Here is a 12,453-nt window from a genome sequence, read left to right as displayed (position 1 = left end):
AAAAAAATAAAAATAAAAATAAAAATAAATAAAACTTCAAACAAGGCAAGAAAATAAAGTAAAATAAAACAGAATTATGATTTATAAGGAGAAATAAAAGAAGCATGATGCTTTACACTGATGAGCTGGCCAAATAAACATGATCCAGAAGCAGCCACATGTACCAACCCTGTTCCACCCAAGGAAGAGGTAAATATTCATTATGTGAGCAGGATTTTCTAGTATAGAGTTTCTCAAAGTCTGGCGCACAGAACACCTGCAATCGAATCAACCAAGTTGTGAAAGATGTGCGTTCTGGTGGTGTCCCAGCTCTGTTGAAGAAAGCTCTCTGGAGATGGCGCCTATTTCAAAGTAGGTTCCATGATCTGGGATTCATAGAAGTGATTCTGCTCAAGACCACCGGCCTTTTCAGAGCACAGCCTTAGAGGCCTGAGAGCCAGTTCTGTCTTCAGGGATCCTGTGATCTGGGGGAGGGCTTTAGTGTCTCTGAACACCAATGTTTTTAACTGAAAGATGGTACGACAAGCTGAACATCCTGACTCTGAAGAGCCAAATCTTGCATTTTTTGAGTGCTATCATGATGTCACAAGAGGAAAATTCCTCGCTTGACCTCATGTGACAGGACACAGTCAAAACAGAGGAACACTAAAAATATCGTATAAAATTATCTTCAGGCTATTCATGGTTAGACTTGGGTACCATCCCTAAGATTTCTCTCTCTATCCCTCTATCTTTCTATCTCTTTCTCTCTATCACCTACCTATCTGTATACATATACAAATATTTCAAAGTTTAAAAAAAATAAGAAATCTGAAACACTCTGGTCCCATCTACATCTGATAAAGGATACTAGACCTGCAATAGCCACCACACAGAATGCTTGAGACAGCTAACGAGATAAGGCATTTTTTTAAAAAACTATAAAAATAGATATTAAAAGCATTTGTGCTGCATTAGATGTAGTTTTGTAGACTGTACTTTGTGGGGTTGCTCTCCATGAAGGAGATAGACTTGCAAAGCATCTTAGCACTGGAAGGTTGAAGTTTTGTAGAACCTGACTTGGAGAGTTGCTCTGAAAAGTCAAAGTCCTTGGCACAATGCCTGGCACACAATCAGGAGCCAACAAATGTTCACCATTAACCCTCTGATGACAAGCATGGGAACTCTAGAAGGCTATCGCTCAGCTCAGGTGAAGTGAGAATACAGCGTGTAAGGGGAGGTTGAGGCAGATGAAGGATGAGGGAGCTAGGACAGGACTAGAGGTGGCCTGGAGTTCTAGGATAGGACATCTGGACTTCATCGTAAGCGCAGTAGGCCTCTGCTGACATTGTCTGCACATGGGAGTGATGAAGATTAATACTGCAGTGGTTGGAAAAAAGGATTATGTAAGGGAAAACTCAAAGACAGAAAAACTAGGCCAGAGACAAATCAGATGAAAAGGTACCCAAAGGCTGAATGAGCTAGGTGTAGTGTTTGCACGCCTGTAGCCCCAGCTACTCAGAAACCTGAAACAGGAGGATGGCTTGAGCCCAAGAGTTTGAAGCCAGCCTAGTCAAAGTAGCAGGACTCCATCTCAGAGAGGAAAAATTTGAATGACCCAAGAGTTGTTCCAGGCACAATGAGCTCATAAGATACCTGTGTGTACAGAACCAGAAAAAGGTGCTCCATTCCAATGTTGAATCCCTTGCTGGGGTTCCCAGCCTGGGATGAGAAGTCGACCACTTTCCCACTGGCCAGGGCCTTAGGGTAGTGACCAGCAAGTACAACTCCAGGCTTTCACCATGCTGAAGTGTAAGCCATTCACTCATATCAGCCTGACAGCCCTCCTGCCCTTTCCCTTCACTGTGTCTTCAAATTGCCTGGAATTCTGATCTTTGGCTCCAATATTGACAACCAAACTGTCAGAAGACAGTTGGCTGAGAATGTCATATGGGAGAGAGACTAAAATAAGGCACCAGTGTTTTGTGTGGATGGACATTGTCTTGTAGACAAATATGTGTAACCTAGCTCTCCCAAGATGTGTGACAGTGCAGAGACACTTCCCCAGCTCATGACAGAGTTAAACAGTCAGTCAAGGAGTACCACTTCCTTCATTATAAGTAATCCCCAGTTACATGACACACAAGGAAATGTGCCTCACATGAAGTCTTCATGACTTACTGGTGTAGCCAGAGTCAGGAATTCATTGAGTGTGGGAGTAGAGTCACTCCTCAAAGTCTTCAAAGCTTACAGTCTAGCAAGGAAGTCAAACAGTGAACAAAAGCATACATAATTACAAAAATGCAAGGGACAGACTTTCTGGAGAGTGAGTAGCTAAATAATTGTGAAAGAGACTACTGCATACAGGGTTGGGGTGTAGCTCAATAGTAGAGTTTACTTGGCATCCATGAATCCCAGGATTCAATTCCCAGCACTGAGAAAGGGAGGGAGGGAGGGAGGGAGGGAGGAAGAAAGGAAGGAAGGAAGGAAGGAAGGAAGGAAGGAAGGAAGGAAGGAAGGAAGGAAGGAAGGAGAGGGGGAAGGGAAGGAGTGAGTGAGGAAGGGAGAAAAGGTGTAAAGAGGGAAGAAAGGAAGGACTGTATGGCCCACAAAGTTAAAGATATTCATGATCCGACCTTTTACAAGGAAAGTTCACCAATGGCCCTGTAGCAGGTCCATTTTATTTAGGAAAGTTAGTAGCTAATCTACTCTTCTCTGTGCCATTTAAGGAGACATTGTCAGAAAAAATTTTAGCAGGGGAATAAGAATTGACAAGATCAATTATTTTTAAATGAATTTCTAGAAACAAAACATGGTACATCCATACAGTGGAATATTATTTAGCCTTAAAAAGGAAGGGAATTATTACATGTGCTATACCATGGGTGAAAATAGAGAACGTTATGCTCAGTGAAGTAAGCCAGTCACAAAAGAGCAAATGCTCTGATTCTACATATATGAAAGAGCTAGAATAGTCAAACTCATAGTCAGAAAACAAAGCAGTGGTTGCCAGGAGCTAGGAGAAGAGAGGGCTAGGCAGCTGTGTAATGGGAATATTTTAAATTTCCAGAGTAGAAAAGTTGCACTGATCTGTTTCACACCAGTTTAAGAATATGTAACACGACTCAATTGTGAAGACATTAAGATCATTTTTTTCTGTTGCCATCACAATTTTATCATGATTAAAAGTATCTTTTAGCCAGAGCAGTGGCAGTTACCTGTAGCCCCTCATCCTCAGGAGACTGTGACAGGAGGATCACTTGAGCCTAGCAGACTGAGGCCAGTCTAGGCAGCATGGTGAGGCCTCGTTTTTTAAAAAGACACGTTGTCATTAATTTTTAACATCTGACATGAAACAAAGGTTTATACAAAGCATCAGGCTGAGTTTGAAATTTTTTAATGTCTCCAGATACTTTATCATAAACATCAGATGGAGAAATAGTAACTGGATCCCTCCGATGCTGGCAGAGGTGTGCACAGCCTTTGTGAAGTTGCCAGACAGTGATGATGCTTATCAGCAAACAAGCCATGGTCTGACAAGCACACACCCGCTCGGCTGGCCCCGCTGGCCAGCGAAGACACCGCTCAGGTTCAGCGCCGCTCCCTGCTCTCTCCTTCCTGTGGTTTTCCCCCTTCTCATGGTGTTTGTGCTTCTGCCCTGCCCTGAATTTCCATCTCCGGCTCTAACTGAGTCTTCCCCATTTCCTTTCATTGTTCATCTTTCCCAGATTCAGTCATTAAGTGCAGACGTTCCTTGAAGCTGTATCCCAGACCGCTCCTCCTCTTCTCTGATCTCTCTCACGGACGGCCCACTCTCCCGGCTTTTATTTTTTGTACATTTTAAGAATTCCCAAATTCATATCTCCTCACTGGGCTTTTCTTCCAGCTGTAGGTTCACATACCCAAATGTCTTCCTGGCTTCTCTCCTTGGAAGTTGTATGACTTGCAGTACACAGAGACCCCACACGCAATGCTTAAAAGAGGCACAGGTATATTCCTTTTCTATCACAGTCCAGCACTCTGCAGACCAAGCTGATGGAGAGGTTTTGCCCTTTTCAGTGCAAACTTCCAAGCAGGCATCCAGGTTGATCATGCTAATTTCCGGCCCCTACCTGCATCCCACCAGCAGGAAGGGAAAGGGTGGGGAAGAATACATCACTTCCTCCTCAGAACATGACCCGGAGGTCACACACATCACCTCCTTTCACATACCACAGGCCGTAAGCTAGCTTCACAGACACTCCCAAAGGCAAGCAGGCTGGAAAATGGCAGCTCTAACTGAGCAGCCCTCGGCTCAAGTACCTTCAGGAGGATTTCTTTAGATAAAGAAGAGCAGAATGGCTGCTAGTGGCTGCTTCAGACATCTCAGACGCACTTGAGCTTCTCATATCTGAACTCCAAGTCATGATCCGCCCTCCCAAGTCTGTACTCTAGCAGGGTTTCATGCCAGGGACTAGGGTCTCTGTCCACCCTTCTGTTGCTCCCCAAAACCTCAGGTGCTTATATCCTTCTCTCTCCTTCACTCCCAGATCCAGCTCACCCCCGGGCCCTGCTAATTCTTAGTTATGAAACTGCGTCTCTCCACCTCTCCGGCCCTCTTAGCACACGAGCACCCTCATCTCAGCTGCTCTGCCGTATCAGCTTCCTCACTGGGCTCCGCCCTTCACCCTGTTCCCTTTCTCCGTTGTTGATACGACTGCCAGGGTGGTCTTGCCCGGTGCCAGTCTGTGTTCCCGTCCCCCTCGTAGCCCCCGGCAGCATCCAGTGCTCTTTATGAGACCTGCAAAATGCTGCATGTCTGGCTTCATCTCCAGCAGCCCCGTCCATCCGCCGGCCGCCTCTGCTCTGGCGGGCATCCAGCCTCTCGCCATTCTCTGACTGGGCCTCCTGCTGGCACCATCCCCTCCCCGCCCCCACCCTCGCTGGCAGCTCTTAGCTTCATTCAGTCCCCAGCGCGATGATCACTTCCTCAGGGAAGCTGCCTACCACCTTCCCAGCGAGCACCCCTTCCTCTTCCAGGCTCACACAGAGGCAGATAGCTTTCGGGTGTGGCATCAACCACTACGGCAAGTCTGCACTTTTTCTGTGGTTCCTGGCTATCTGCCTTTCCCAGCAGACTTTCGGCCGTGTGAGGCCAGGCCCCATGGTTTGCGTTCGTTGTTCTTGACGTTGTTTTGATTACCATGCGTAATGAGCTGAAGGACGGTGTCCTCCCCAGGCTTATAAATTAAAGCTTAATCAGCAAAGTGATTTTACCAGGAGGTGGAGCCATTGGGAGAGACTGGGTCATAAAAGCAAAGCCCTCATGAATGGGATTAAGAGGGACCCCATTGAAGTCTCCCCCCATGAAGACACAGAGCGAAGGCCCCATTTAAGAACCTGAAGTGGGTTCTCACCAGACACTGAATCTGCCAGTGCCTTGATCTTGGACTTCCAGCCTCCAGAACAGCGAGAAATAAATGTCTGTGTGGTTTAAAAGCCATGCAGTTCATAGTACTTTGTAACAGCAACCTGAAGAGATTAAACACCATTGTATTCCCCTGCATTTAGCCAAATGCCTTGCAAATAGGAAATTCTAAAAAGGTAGTAGATGAATGAATGCAAAATTCAGAACACTTGGAAATGAATGATTCTGAATTGCTTAAGACGAATTGTAGCATTTTGATGAAACACAGTGTTGCTAATAATTTCATGCGTATAATTCGGTGAGACACAAGTCTATGTGGAGTTGCTTTTCTGTGCTCAGCGTTGCCCCATCAGTAAGCATCCAGAAAGGGGCAGAAGAGACATTGGACATCATCTGTGTCCCCAAACAGTATTTAGCCACAATTACCATGCACTGTGTGCCAAAGAAAAAAGAAGAAAATAAGTGCTCACAACACAGTAATCCCCACCCCATCAGCAAAACAAGGACATGACATATAACTTAGGTGAAGCGAACACAGATTCTAGTAAAGTTCAGATGCAAGGGAGATCAGTGTAGACCAGAAGAATCCAGGGAGTCTTTGTGGACAAGCTCACACCCAAACTAGACCTTGAAGGGCAAGGGGGTGAGGTTTCAGGAGCAGAAGGCCCTCTAGGCAGGATTGGGTGCATCACATTCGTGAGGGAAGAGTGGTGCAGGCGCCGGCTGCCTGCCTGCTGGGGCCGCATGAAGTTGGGCTGCAAACCAGGTGATGGAACGTCCAGAGGTCCATTTGTACTTTAGCAGAAGACAGCAGGAAATGCTAATGGTTGGGGAGGGAACTCACTACAGAGAAGAAGTCTTGGTCAGACTGGTCTGCAAACTGGACCGGAAGTTATCACCCGGGGATTCTGGCCATGAACAGTCCCCCTCCGCGGAGCATAGGCCAGCCCGGTCTTTCCACAGAGAGGAAGGGACACTCGAGGGGCCACACTCCTGGGAATCTCACAGCTGGCTGGGGCTGGCAAGGCAGCGCTGTCTTCTCCCCGGGGTTGGAGACAGAAGAAGGGATCTTTTATATACAGCTGTCCAGCTTCCAAGTGCTGGACCTGTGGCAGTCAAGCCTGAGCCCCAGGACCTAAAGCTTTCTGGGCACACAGTCAGAGGATGGGGAACCCCTCCTTCACAGTGAAAGGGTTTTATTTCATAACCCAAAGCTAATGCCACATGCAAAACCTCCTAAACTCGGCGCTTTCTTCTCCTCCTCTTGGGACACATGACATCCCTTTGGGATTGTTACAGATGAACAATGCTAGAAGCTGCCGAATTCTCTAATGGGTTGGAGCATGTTTTATGAAAAACTTGCCCCCATGAGTAAAGTTCCATGAGCTAGCCAGTCCTCCCACTCCGACATGCACACAGATTAATAGGGATTTGGAGTTGCAGAAGCAAAATTAAAGTACCAGCTATGAATGATTGAAATTTCATTCCATTATTAATGAACAGAATTTTTTCCTAGACAGATTGGAAGGACATTGATCTAGCCCTGGTGCCATGTGGCAATGCCCTTGTAGATTTTTATCTGTAAAAGAAAACAATATATGACATTTAAGCAACTGTTCTATTGGATATGGTTCTTGGCTTTTTAACTTTGTTGATACATTTCTATTTTCATGTGAAAGCATATCAAAATCATCAGAAACTTATGTAAAGTCAAACGTGACAAGTTATCTTCTGATAACTCTTAAGTCTCTATGTCCCCCTTGGAGATTTGCTTTCAAAGAGCACTAAGACTTAGGCGTTAGTTCAAAAAGTTTCACACTGTGTTCCTTAAAGACAACAGAAATAATTTTCTAGTAACAAAATAAGCAATATACAGAGAACTCTGTTAAGATAGTAATAAGAAAATTGAATTTTAAAAAGAACACACCACAGAAAATTTGGTGAAGAATATGAACAGGCTATTTACTAAAGATAAAATCCAAGTATCCTCAGAGAAAAAAAGAAAAAATAAAAGACAGTCAACACTTGTAGAGGCAAGAGACATGCAAATTAAAACAATGGAATACATGGCAAAATCCGTCAACCAGGTACAAAGCAAATGTTCTCAGATGTCCCGTAGGAGCACCTTTCCCCCAGCGACAGTGTCTAACGACCTCCGTTAAAACTTAAAATCTCCATGCCTGCTTTCACCACCAACGCAATCTTTGAGAATCCTCCCTCTCAGAAATGAAAACCATAGTGTATAAGAACAACATATTGTGATGGTTTGGGTGTCATTGGTCCCCCAAGGGTGCACGTGCTGAAAGTGGGTCCCCACTGTGGAAATTGTGAGAGATGGAGGAGGTTTTAGCAAAGGAGGCTTTGAAGAAGGTGCACTGTAATTAGGTGACTGGGGGTGCTGCCTTCAGAAGCAATTAATGCTGGTAACAGAGTGAGTTAGTCCTGGTAAGACACATTGTTACAGAAGAGCAAGCCTGCCTTTGCTCCACTCTCTCCAGAGTCTCTTCTTGCTGTCTCTCTCACGAATGTTCCCTCCTGATGCCAACCACCACCATGCCCCACTCCCCACCCCAGTGTGTCTCTCCCAGGAGGCCCTCATCAGAGGCTGAAGTCCCTGGAGTCATCCAGCCTCAGACTTTCAGCTTCCAGACCCTTGAGCTAAATAAACTTTTCTTCAGAGTACACAGCCTCAAGTTTTTGCTGTAGCAACAGAAAACAGACCAAGACATGTACAAATATGCTTGTACTGGCCATGTTTGCAAAAAAGAGGGAAGGGCATTCTAAATGACTGCCAAGAATGTATCCACACCATGAACTATTATGCAACAATGAAAAAGAATGGGCTACCTGTTGAGCCAGAGCAAGGTTGGTGTACAGTGTTGAGGAAAAGCAAGTAGAATAACATGTTTATCTTGCTCTGGTTTTAGATTTTATTCAGTCATAATTGCAGGCTGCAAAATACCTTGATGACAGTATACCATTCAGTGAGTTTTAACAGATGTGGCCCCCACTCACCACCACCGCAGTCACAGCATGGAACACTTCTACCATTTAAAAATGTTCACATGTGCCCATTTGTGGTCCATCCTCCTGCCTGTCTCAGGCATCTGAATTGCTCTCTGTGTTCCTATCAATTATTTTGGGGGACCCAATGTAAACAAAAATCATAAAGTACATTCCTACTTAGTCTGGCTTCTTTTGCTGAGCACATTTTGGGAGCCATTCCTGCTGTTGCCTGTATTAGTAATTTACTGATTACTATTTCTGAGGACAATTGTGCTGTACAAATATGCCACAATCACCTATTAATGGGTATTTGGGTTGTTTCCAGTTTTTACCTGTTATACAAAAGCCGATTTTAACATTTGTGTGCAAGTCTTTGCACAAACATATCTTTTGTTTTTCTTGAATAACTAAGAGAAATTCCTGGACCACATGGTTAAGTGTATGTTGACTCTCATACAGAAATGCCGAACAATTCTCCCACCAGCAATGTGTGAGGTTTCCAGTTGTTCTTCAACCTTGTCAACACTTGGAATTGTGAGTCTTTTACATTTTAACCATTCAATTTGTTGTATAGTTATATCTCATTCTCGCTTTATACAACAGTAATGATAAGTATCTACTCCTATGTTTACTGACAATTTTTATACTCTGTGCATATTTTATGAACTACCAAAGACTTTTGCTTACTTTTTTAAAATTAGATTGTTTTCTTACTATTGAATTATAAGCATTTTTCATGTATTCCTGAAACAGGTACAAAATGTTTTCTTCATCACTTTGAATGTTCTTGCTCTGATTTGTTTATGTTCGTGATACTGGTATGCTACTACTGTTCTATTTTTTTGTTTGTTTGTTGTTCATGTACTACTGTCTTTAAAATAAAAAATAAATGTTTTCTTCAATCAGTGGTCTGGGTTTCCATTTCCTTAGAGGTATTTTTAACTTTGATGATAAATCTCAACTTTTCAATTGTTTGTGACCTATAATTTTTACATCCTAAGAAATCATTGTCTACATGAAGGTAGTGAAAATTTCCTCAAATGTTTACTTTTAGAAGTTCAAACATTTTTTTACATTTAGGTATATTATCTATTTCATTTTAATTTTTGTGTCAAGTAGACAATTTGTTTGCTTTATGCTTATCATCAATATTATTGTCATTACAAAGAGTAGAAATTCATTTTTCCATTTGCTATCTGGTTGTTCCAGCTCCATTTTTGGAAAAGAACTATTCCTTTGTTCATTGGACTACACATATTACCTGACTTGTTTTTAAAAGTTTTTTTTTTTTTTTTTTTTTTTTTTTTTTTTTGGTTTTTCTCCGGTACCGGGAACCGAACTCACGACCTTGCGCTTGCCAGGCAGGCGCTTTTGCCGCTGAGCTAAATCCCCAGCCCCTTAAAAGTTTTTATATTTATGGGTATAAGCATAGATGAAAATTTGAAAAGATACATATCAAACAGTTGACACTGATGATCTTTAAGTGGAATTGGAAGAAAATTAAAAGTTTAGTTACTTTCTAGTTGCTGAGACAAAATACCCTACACCCCAAGTTAAAGGAGGAAAGGTTTATTTAGCTCACAGTTGGCAGAGATTTCAGACAATAATCAGTTGGCTCCAAGGCAGGGTGACACGGTGAGGGGCAATAGTTCATAGTGGCAGAAGACAGCAAAAGCAACAAGAGCCAAGGGAGAAGGGAAACAAGCCTCGTTTCCTCCTTAATATTGTATGCAGGCTACCCTGGGGCTGGTGTAGTACTCACATCGTCTCCCTGCCCTCCTCTTGCACAGGCTCAGGATGTGGACCACAGCCCCCTGCTGAGTCACTTACTTGAACTTCTAAACTTCTCAAGTTGACATGATGAATCAACCATTACAATATTCTGGACTATAACCAGCCACCCTAGGGCATATCCCTTATACCCTAGGATGTAGAACTGCCCAGTTACTTAGTTAAGCTTCTAAACTTCTCAAATTGACACACTATATTAATCATTACAAAAGGAAATAAAATTTTCCCTCTACAGCTCTTTGGGAATTACTCAACTTCTAAATTTCAAAAGAAAAGTAATATATTACCACCTGAAATGAGAATAATAGAGGAATAGAAGGGATTTCTGCTAAAGAGATGGGCTCAGCTCACACTGAGGGGGAAGAGCCTGGTGCACACGGAGGTGGAAATTAGTTTATGAACAGACTCAAGCGATGCAGAGTTCTCCAATTGTCAGCATTTAAATGGTGGTGCTCAAGTATTCAAGCAGCTTGGAAGTAGTTCCCTTCATTATTTTCAGCACTCTTCCCAAGTCTTGTTTACACTACTAATTTATTTCACAAACCCTTTCTTAGCAAATAATACCAACAGATCCAGTGGGACTTAGGAAGAATAAGTGGAATCTAAATTAAAGTAAGCTGTCTGCATTGATTTTCATTCCTGCTTTTTCAGAGAAAGCAACAGAGAGTCATCAGGTATATGAGAGTATATTGATGCATGCAGGGTAACTGGTGAACTAAGACACCTGATTTTCTTGGAGAAAAATCAGGAAGACAGTCCATTTGCAGGGAAATGGACTTAGGAACCTCAGAAAAAAAATTAGCCAATAAAAAATCATTGATTATTAAGAGTCTAGCATGTCCCAGACACTACACTGAAGTAGGTGTCATGCATTAGTTCAGGGAACTATCAAAACCTCCTCCCCACCAGGGTTTTTTTTAAATAATTCCTATTTTACATACAAGGAAACCAACACATAGAGAGGTGAACTAACTTGCCCATAATCATTCAGCTAATAAATGAAGGAGAGGAAACTGGAAATGAAGAAATGAAGTTTGTCTTAAAAGCTAATGCTCTTAGTCATATGAATTAAAAATCAGATTAATACTATATATAATAGCTATCAATTATTGAGCTAACACCATATGTTAAGCCAGCAAGGCAGGGCAAATTAAAACTACACTGAGAAGCGCCGGTCTTTGGACTGGCGGCTCACTCCCAGCCTCATAGGCCCCTGGAAGGAGGGCTTCTGGCGCACAGGGAGCCACGGGTGGGGAGCGCCGGTCTTCCGGCTGGCTAGCTTCCTGCCTCGTAGGCTCTCAGAGGGAGGGCCCCCGGTGCATGGGGAGCCTCGGGCAGGGAGCGCTGGTCTTCGGACCGGCAGCTCACTCCCGGCCTCGTAGTTCCCCGGAAGGAGGGCTTCCGGAGCACAGGGAGCCACGGGAGGGGAGCACCGGTCTTCTGGCTGGCTAGCTTCCTGCCTCGTAGGCCCCCAGAGGGAGGGCCCCCAGCGCATGGGGAGCCATGTGGTGGCAAGCGCTGTTGCGCGCCTCCCCTTAGGCTGGCCACCACTGCTCAGTTGAGATCTATCATGACACAGAGAAACAGTGACACAATTGGCCCACCATGCACCCACGGATGTATGTGAATCATTCAAACTTTGAACAACCCCTGGGAATACATGCCATACAACGGGCCACTCTTGCTCCTGTCATTGAGAACCAGAAAGGTCCAGAGCCAGCGGAGAAGCAGCTGCTGAACAAGGACTCAGAGAACATGAGAATGCAGACTAAGCCCACGGAGTCAGAGGTCCAGTGGACTGGGGTCACGAGAGCCGCTTGGAAGCCGTAAACCAAGAGGACCTTGCACAATACCTGCAGAGACTCACTGGAAGCCATTCTTCCCCTGACAGTACGGGCTGTGGTGGAGCTCCGGAGAAGTCTGCAGCAGGATTCCTGCTGCCTGTGCTGACAGTTGGGGAGAGGACACTAACTGGTTGTGGGGTCCCAATGCGATGGGAGGCTGGAGAGAAAACACTACAAAAAATGGCTTTCGCCCCAGACGACTCACTTGATTTTTGACAACCCTTAGGCTATAACTACTTGTTAGATCCTTCTTGTGTATCTCTGTCTTCCTGAGAAACCACTTTGAAGATACCACCATGTATTACAGCAGTCATTGATATTTTCCTACTAATCTATCCATTACTCTGTAATGTTTGTATTGTTCCTATCCTATTTCATAAATGGATCCATGTTTATTATTATGTGTTTCCTACAACAACCATTGAG

The sequence above is a fragment of the Chinchilla lanigera genome, unplaced genomic scaffold, assembly GCF_000276665.1.
Source record: "Chinchilla lanigera isolate Chin_1 unplaced genomic scaffold, ChiLan1.0 scaffold00064, whole genome shotgun sequence".
Taxonomy (NCBI): domain Eukaryota; kingdom Metazoa; phylum Chordata; class Mammalia; order Rodentia; family Chinchillidae; genus Chinchilla; species Chinchilla lanigera.
Note: the sequence above shows the minus strand (reverse complement) of the source record.